The sequence below is a fragment of the Arachis hypogaea genome, chromosome 6 (genome assembly GCF_003086295.3).
Source record: "Arachis hypogaea cultivar Tifrunner chromosome 6, arahy.Tifrunner.gnm2.J5K5, whole genome shotgun sequence".
Lineage (NCBI taxonomy): Eukaryota > Viridiplantae > Streptophyta > Magnoliopsida > Fabales > Fabaceae > Arachis > Arachis hypogaea.
Genome location: NC_092041.1, coordinates 75,177,809 through 75,187,273, shown reverse-complemented (window position 1 = coordinate 75,187,273; position 9,465 = coordinate 75,177,809).

Here is a 9,465-nt window from a genome sequence, read left to right as displayed (position 1 = left end):
AAAGATTAAAACATTTTCATAAATAATAATTATAGTAAACAATATAAATTTTGCAATATACGTAAATATAATCAAATTTAATATTTGATATAGTCACCAAAAAAAAATTTAATACTTGATATGTGAAATAATTAAATTTATCTCACAATTAAAAATTAACACATAATAAATTAAAAATAATTAATTATTCATCTATCAACTTAAAAATTAAAATACAATATAAAATACTATTTAATATTTAAAATAGATAAATTTAAATTTAAATTAATATTCAAATCATATATATTAATTAAAAATTATATTTACGTATATCACAAATTTTATATTATTTACTAGAACTATTATTTATGAAAATCTTTTAACCTTTTAACCGTAATCATATTGTTTTTCTAAATATATATTATTTTCTCAAATTTTTTAACCAAATTATTACCCTTTTCATATTTCTAATAAATTTTGATAGTTATTTTAATTAATTATTTAATTTAATTAGTATTTTAAAATAAATTTTGTTCATTATTATTCCAAAAAATGTATCTAATTACTATAGAATTTTTTTTATGTATTTCTTGTGAACATTTTAGAAGGAGACTTTTTTTTTCTGCTGCACCATACTTAATATATGCTTTAATACATATAAAAAGTTAATGACTTTTTTCTATAAGTCTTGTAATTTATAAAATTTAGGTCTGTATTTTTAATTTTTATTTATAAATATGGTTTGATTCAAAATAAATAAAATTTTACAAAAACAAAAAAATTCAAATAAAGGTCCAATATTAATTTTATAATCACTAATTAAATAAATATTTATTATATTTAACTATTAAATTTCTTCTTGCACGTCAAGAAACAAAAAATTGAAAACATTTTACAACTTAATAAAATAATGGTAGATATTGTTTTTAAATTTTCTCTCTCTGAACACTTGGTACCTTTTTCTATTGACAACAAATATATATAGGTGTAAAAAATTTTCTCCTTCTACACCATAGAATCCACCGTTGGTTAATTGTTAGACTCTTGTCGGCTATAGTAGCACATAGACTAGTAGTAGTTAGAACAAAATTCATCGTAGTTATTAGAAACACAAGTCAAGAGGTCATTATTAAAAATAAAAATCACTAAAAAAAACTTTTAAAATTGTCAGAATTACCATTAGATTCTCCAAAAAAATTCGACAATAATATTATTATCGATAAATTTCTCGTCAGAGACAATATAAAGATCGTTGATAAACAATTATTGGCAGATTTATGAATTCTAATGTTAATTACTGTCAAAAAAAATTCTGATAGTAAGAATTACAAAATAGTCATTTTGGTATGTTGTTACTATAAAAGAAATCAGACGATAATATTATTTAATAAAATTTAATTTAAAAAATAAAAAGATGTCAGAATTATCTTACGGTAATATTTTTTAATTCTTTTAAATAAAAAATTAATTTTTATTTAATATTTTTAACTGTAATTATCATAAAAAATAGTTTTTTGCCACGCTTTTAAAGCGTGCCGAAAAGTGTGAAAAAGTGCGAGATAGTTTTTCGTCACGCTTTTTTAGTTATCGGTATACTTTTAAAAAGGTCACATCTGCAAACGTACCGGTAGTTCTATCACCACACTTTTGTCGATCTATTGGCACACTTTATTTTTTGCATGCTTTCATCTATTACAATGCTTAAAACCGTGGCCGCATGTATAACTCTATAACCACGCTTTAAGAGCGTACCAAAAAGTGGACAGATAGCCACACTTTTAAAAGCGTACCAATAAAAAAGATATGGCTATACTTTTTAAGCGTGTCAATAGGAGAAGATATAACTACCCTTAATAAGCGTAGTTGTTGATTACTACAAGAAAATATGATTATGCTTTAAAAACGTGCCAATAACTACATAAACCCTTCACTAGGCCATTTGATACTATTTTTTACATTGTGGAAGCCAGCATAATCAATATTAAATAACTGATCATTATGCAAAAATTAAATCATGTTATTAAAATAAATTTTATATAAAAATACAAACATAAACTGACACAGAAAAATTGACAAAAAAAAAAAGAAAATAAATTCACTATTTAATTGAGTGTACAACTTCATCTAACACTTCATGATTCCATATCTAATGAAACACTTAAAGTGAATATTGTATTCATTATCTGTCAATATCACAATCCACAAATGGCTCTCTTGATTCCTATAAAATTCGAGAAAGATTCAACTAATCTACATAAAGTTGAAATTCTAACCTTAAGTAAAATCATTTGTTTGGAAATTCATACATGAAGGTTTGGCGGTGAGGGCAAAGCTACATCAATGATTCTCTCAGATTAGCGAACTTTGTCCCAAGTGTTTGTCAATAGCCAAAACTTTTTTGCATACTCAGATGATGTGTCTATAAATCCAAGATGTGTGGAACAAATCTCTGATAGCAAGTGTAATACCCAAAAATTCGTATCTAGAGGAATGGCAATGATGGAAGTAGTTAATAGACAATCTCAAAAGAAAAACAGATTTCAAAGAGAAAAGGTCACAAATGGCATACCTATTAGTATGGCTAGCTAGAAATTGATGATTTTTGACAGTAGAAACGTTAAGCTTGGAGAAGTTCTATCCTGAACACTATTGTTTGCAGAAAAATTTGCAAGACATGGAAGACATTGCAATAATCCTCCTTTCGAACAAAGATGAGGAACTTTGGGCACTGAAATGCTCTATTTACTACTATTATGCATTTTGGTTAGTTCTCTGTGGTTTTAATTGGGAGATCCCCTCTGTATTTATTTTGCTGCCATTATGCACTTAACATTAGATGTATTGTGATTACTTCATTGAAATTGCAATAATATCAATTATCTTTGAGAGAAAAAAATTTAAAAATAATTTTAATTAACATTATCCAAATAATATTTATTCTATCAAAATTAATTTTGTATAGAATTATCAAATACAAATTATATTAGTATAAAATTATTTTTACTTAAAATCAATTTTATAAAATTAAAGTCGTTCAAATTTCACCTTGACAAGCACACCTTATCTTTCTCTTTCCACTTACGTCCCTCATCAAAGATAGTTATATATCATCTAATACATATATATATATATATATATATATAAACTCGTGTCACTACAAGAAAAAGATCTATCGAGATACTTTTTTCTTGTCACGCTTTTAAAGCGTGGTCAAAAGTGATCAATAACCACGCTTTTATAAGGGTAGTCACTAATTTGTTATTTGGTCACGCTTTTTTTGCTACATTTAAAAAGCGTGGTCATAGAAAAAAATCGGCACGTTTTTATGAGGGTGACTAATGATTTGTGATTTGGCCACGCTTTTTTTGCCATGCTTAAAAAGTATAGCCATAGAGAAAAATCGGCACGCTTGAAAAACATAGCTAGTTAGTCTTCCAATGGTCACCTTTTTAAAGTGTACCCATATCCTGTGTTTATTTGGGGACTCTACAAAAACGTACCGATAGAGTTTCCTCCTTCCAAAATTTAGTTTTCCTCCCATTTTTTTCACACTTTAATTTTTTTCTAAGTTTTAACTTATAAACCTAGAGTAGAAATGATAACATTAGCAACATACACTACTTTACTGTTTCCAAAATCATTTAACCCTAGCTCGTCGTCACTCACCCTTCTCATCTCTACAACCCGTTCACAGCCATAACTCCCTCTCCCAACAACGCCGCTATCTCCCTCTCTCAACCCGTCACAACCCCTCCCTCCAACCCGTCGCAACACCTACATACATCCCTCCCTCGTCGCTCATGCCCCACGCCACCGTCTCCCTCTCTCACTTGTGTCGCGCCAACCGTCAGCACCACTCGACAGTGCCACTCATCAGCGGCAACCCGTCAACGCCAACCTTCATTCTGCTAGTGCCGACGTTTCTGGTGTTTATCCATGAATCGGCGGCAGGATCCCGAAGGAAACGATCGGTGGCATCTCCGCCGAGCTCGGCGCCGGATGCAACACTGGCGTCGGTGGTAAAGATTCGATTCTTGGTTTAGGGTTTTAACTTGATTTTCTATTTTCTTTATTTGTCTAAACTTCTAATTATTTGATTTTTTTTCTCATTTTGCTAAGCTTTAAATTATTTAATTTTTTTATGATTTTTTATTTATTTGTTCTGATTTTTTTCTGAGGATTTGTTTCTGTTTTTATTGTTTTTAGGATTTTCGGTTATGATTATTTCTTGTTGGTTCTGATTATTTGTTCTGACTTTTTATTTTTTCTGATTTGGTTGACAATATCTTTCAAATAATTTGATGTTGTTGGCTTGCTTTAACTATTTATTATAATTGAAATGAATGATGTTATTATGATGTTTCATGATGTTCTTCTGTGATTTCCTTTTAGGTTCGTATGGTGTCAGTTGAAGCTATAAATAAAAGACTGAAAGAGGCTAATAAGTGCATTCAGGCAACTGAAATTGGTACTTTAATAGCATTTGTATTATAATTTTGAAATTGTTGCTATGTGTGTCTCTTCCTCACCCTCTTTCTCTCTAATCCTTTTCTTGTGTATTTTTGGTAAATGGTGCACGAAATTGACTCCGCAATATTTGCATAGATAGACCAACAAGTGCACCGGGTCGTCCAAGTAATACCTTAGGTGAGTGAGGGTCGATCCCACGGAGATTGTTGGTTTGAACAAGTAATGGCTATCTTGTAGATCTTAGTTAGGTGGATAGAAAAGATAGTTATTGTGGAAAAACCACTACAAGAAAAATACCCATTCAGCCACACTTTTTTTAGGCTACATTTGAAAAGCGTAGCCTATTCATAGAATAGGCTACGCTTTTTCCCGTGTTGCCTTTTTATAAGAGAAAAGAATACACAAATGCGGCATCATTTAAAAAGCGTAGCCTTAGGTATTATAGAAATCACTTATAAAGCGTAGCCGTAGGTTGATATCTATAGGTTCACTTTTCGTATCAAAGGAGATGCTTTTAAAGAGTAGCCTATTTGTTAAGTTTTGGGTGCATTTTAAAAGTGATGCCTAATGTATCTAGAGCAAAAAACTTAACACTTAGTAAATTTTTTCATTTTTTTCCTGAAAGCAAACTGATGAGTTACTAGTTACTAGCTCGTACATTTTTTATGTTTCAGTAATATTTAATATACTTTGTAAGACATCACGTGGTCAATTATCTTGTCTCTAAATTTAGTCTAATTTATAAAACTTATTTTTTAAATTAAATATTTAATATTTAAAATTCATTTTTTAATAATTTTAAATTAAATATTAATTTTTTATTTTTAATAAATTAAGCACTAAATTTTAGGAATAGGCTACGCTTTTCTCCGTATTTCTTTTTTGTAGGAGAATAAAAAACACATTTGTAGCATCACTTGAAAAGTGTAGCCTTAAGTATTATACATATCACTTATAAAACGTAGCCTTATCTTAAAAGTTATGGGTTCACTTTTTATACCAAAGAATACACTTTTAAAGAGTAACCTATTTATCAAATTTCAAGAACGCTTTAAAAATGTTGCCTAATGTATTTCAAATCAAATATCCGACACTTAGTAAAATTTTTTTCAATATTCAGCAAATGATACACATACAAACACTTAGCCAAATAAAATGAAAACATAAAACCCCACCTTAGTTTTTCCCTTCTTCGCGCCACCCCCAAATCAGAGAAGACTCTGCGCCATCACCACTCATTGTAACATCCCTAATTTCTAACCCTAAATTCCAAAATCCCCAAATTAACTCAGAAAATCCTAATTTCCCCAGTTTCTGACCCTAACATCTGCAACCTCACCCTCCTTCAACGTACAAACAAAAGCAGCACTGTAGAGAGAAGAGGGATCGGGAGAAGAAGAGAAGAGAGGAAAGGCCTGCCCAGCCGTCACCACCGCAGTGCCGCTGCAACTATTGCCACCTTCAGAGCTGCGGAAAGTCGTCCTCCCTGCCGTCGAATGCCGCCGTCGTGTCGCACATGAGAGAGAGAGAGAGAGAGAGAGAGAGAGAGAGAGGAGCTACCCACGATAGCTGCCGTCGAAGCCAGGCTCGTCGCCGTCACCACCCACGAAGCTGCGAGGAGCCGCTGTCATGCTCGTGTCGCTGTGCGCCGTCGAGCTTCCCTCACCCTGAGCTGTCGATCTGTTGCCACCGCTACAAGGGCTTGTCGCTGGAGCCACGACTGTCAATGAGCTTCCGTCGCCACTGCCATTCAAGCCGCTGCTGCCGTCGATTTGGAGTTGCTGTGATTGGAGCCACTAGTGGGGGTGAGTTGCTACTTCCCTGTTGCCGTCCTAATCATATTCAGCGTCCACTGCCCTGAGCTATTTCTGCCCTTGAGTTCGTTGAGTTCGGATTCCTTGTGCTACTGTAACTGTCATTACTGCTGTGGGAACCAACGTTTCTGTTTGGCTGCTGTTGAAGGTCTTCCACCATCACTGGAGCTGCCCAGAATCATCGTGGAAGCTGCCAAGATATATGGTTGATTTCTAATTATGCCAAGACATCATCACTAATTAAGTTTCATGTTGATTTTTTTATTTTATTTTATGTCCTGACTGCATTATAACTTGTGAATCCCATTTCCTTTTTGATATTCAATGTTTTGACAAACTGCCATGGTTTATAATCTATTGATACTTGCCTTTTTCATGCTTAATCAGTCTGATTTAGAGATATTTTGGAGCTAACTAAGGCTTTTAACATGAAAGAGACTGAGGCAAAGGCATATATATATTTAAAATCCAGACTGAGGCAAAGGCAAAGGCTTTATGATTTTGCACTTACAGACTATGTTTGTTCAAGCTTAGTAGTAAGTCCTGTATGGCTGTATAATCTTTCTTTCACGTGTTAATATTTCTTTGAGAATGTTGGCACAAAAAATGTAAAATGGTTGTCATATTGATATTGTATTTGTACTGATATTCCCATTTCTCGGGTATTCTTAGAATAGTAATTTTTTTTAATTTTTAGTGAAAAAAGTAATTTAACCTCTCTGAACTTTAAGCTCACATGCACTTTACACCCAAAATCAATTTACTTTTTGTAACATTTTGATTTAGTACCTATTTATTAACTCACTGCCTCCCCTTATTTGTCAGTTATCTGTTTTGAAGCATGAAAACGAAGCATTATCAAATGCAGAAAAGCGAGCATCTGATGAGGTTCATAGTTTATCTGAAAGGGTGCAGCGCCTGCAGGTACTGCTCATTTCTTATTTGTGTTTCTTTGATATGGCCTAGGAACAAATGAGTCCCGTAATGAGGTTTGGGTGAGATTGTGGGGTTATGGTAAGGATAAGAGGATGAAAGCATTTTTGTAGATTGAACCCTTTTGATCTTCTGTGTTTTTTCCAGTTCTAACTGACTAAACAAGTAAGAGACTACTTGCTATATTATGCATATTCAAGATGATGCTTATCTTAGCTTGCTATATTATGTTTATTCAAGATGATGCTTATCTTATGCTTCTGTTGCAGGCTAGCCTAGGTACCATACAGAGTGCTAAGGAAGTTCGAGAGGTGTGTTATTGCTATTATTATTATTGTACAACTCACTTCGATTTTGCTTTCATAATTTTCTTATGGAAGTTTTATTAGTTCGTAGATTACACAATTGAATTCTGAATCTAACTTGAATCCATATCTACAATTACCATTTCATGATCCTCACTGCTGGTTGTAAATGGTGCACAAAGGATGTACATAAAGCTTGCTGCAAAAGCTGTATATGAATTTGCTTTTGGCCATGAAATCCAAGGGTTGTGTTCGATTTTTATCTCACCTCCCCACTACCCGAAAATTAACTGAGTTCATTTTCCTTTAAAGAGCCTTCATGAGAACAGATTATTAGAAAATTATGCATTGCTCTTATGACTCTTATTTTTCTTTACTCTGATCTGATCATGATGGCTGCATGCATTGTTTTGTTCCTTTTTTAGAACTGCTCATTTGCATAGTTATTAGTTCTTTTTTGCCATGGCCTTATGCTTATACACTCAATATTTCATAACTTAGCTTGTTTATCTAATATCCTTATACCACATTTGTGAATTAGTTGTTTATGTTGTGTGGATGCTTAAATAAGCAATAGTTTTAAACTTGGACTACTATTGAGTAATTCAGATGCATCAGCTATAGTTAAAAGTTTGGTGGATTAAGTTTAGAATTTTAATATGCTTAAAATTTTATGGTTGTAGATCATGGGAAGGTCAGGTCAGAATTTGGATTGGATACTAAATGAAATTTGATTTCCAGCAATGTCCTTCCATCTTGATTTCATGAAGTTGAATGAATCCATTTTCTAAATTTATAGCTCTGTGCCTTTCTTCTACTCATAAGCACTAAAATAATTTTTTTTGTATTCTTTTAGGAACAAGTAAAGCTACAAAATTCTTGAGAGCCAATTGAATTTCTCTTTTCAAAGTACCAGAAGAAACAGCAGAGCTACTTGGGAAATCTGACCTGTATTTCTTTAGCCCTGAGCATCCTCCATTGACCGAACCAGCTCAGAAAGCCCTTGACTGGGCCGGATGAGAAATTGAAGTCAGGTATTATGGTTTCTGCCTTTCAGTTCCATGCCAAAATTTGTTCAATAAATGAGTTAGACTCATTGTCAGTTCAGATTTTCCATTTCGTGTTGTACTACTTTGCAAGTTACTGTTGCACGAAATTAAAATGAACTGAAAAGAAACTTTGAGTTGTCTTGTGCCCCATCTGAAAATGATTTTAATCTGTGTATGACTGTGGTAATATTACATGTCAGAAACATATAGGATTTTAATCTCTTTATGTACTTCTTTGAAACTTACTTGGTGGAAAAGACAGATTGCAATATTAACCGCTTGACATTGCTGCTCTTTTACTCAGCCTTATGTACAAGAATCTGATAACAACTTTGAATGGACCAGTGTTAAAGAAAACTGCTCTGAAATATATGGTGATCATGGAAAAAGAAAAATTTTTCTGCTGCCTTTTCACTTTCATACTAACTACTTTTGTTGAATTTGATCTTTCCAGGATTTTGGGAACTCCAACTGAGGAGCAATGGCTGGGAGTTACTTTGCTTCGTGATTGGCATACCTACCCAAAGTGGGAACCTCAGAACTTGGCGAGGACTGTGCCAACTTTGGGACCTGATGGAGTAGACCTTCTCACGGTTAGTGTTCCTCTATAAAAGCATTATTCTAATGAGTTCCTAAGAATAGGATCCTCTAAAGTGAGGACAGATAACTGTAAAGCAACAATGTTAGGGCCTAAACACAATGAAGTTATTGATGCAAGGGTGCAAGATGATTAGTTTCTCACTTTACATTCTAATAGCGGTAGAAACTCGCAGTTCTAATATTAGTTCAAAGGTTGAACTGGTCTGGACTGGACTTGAATAGCATTTGTTAAACAGTGCTCTACATAGTAATATATCTAAAGTTTTTTAAGTTATCTGAAGTAGCTCACAAGGTGTTGCTTGGGAAGTATTATCT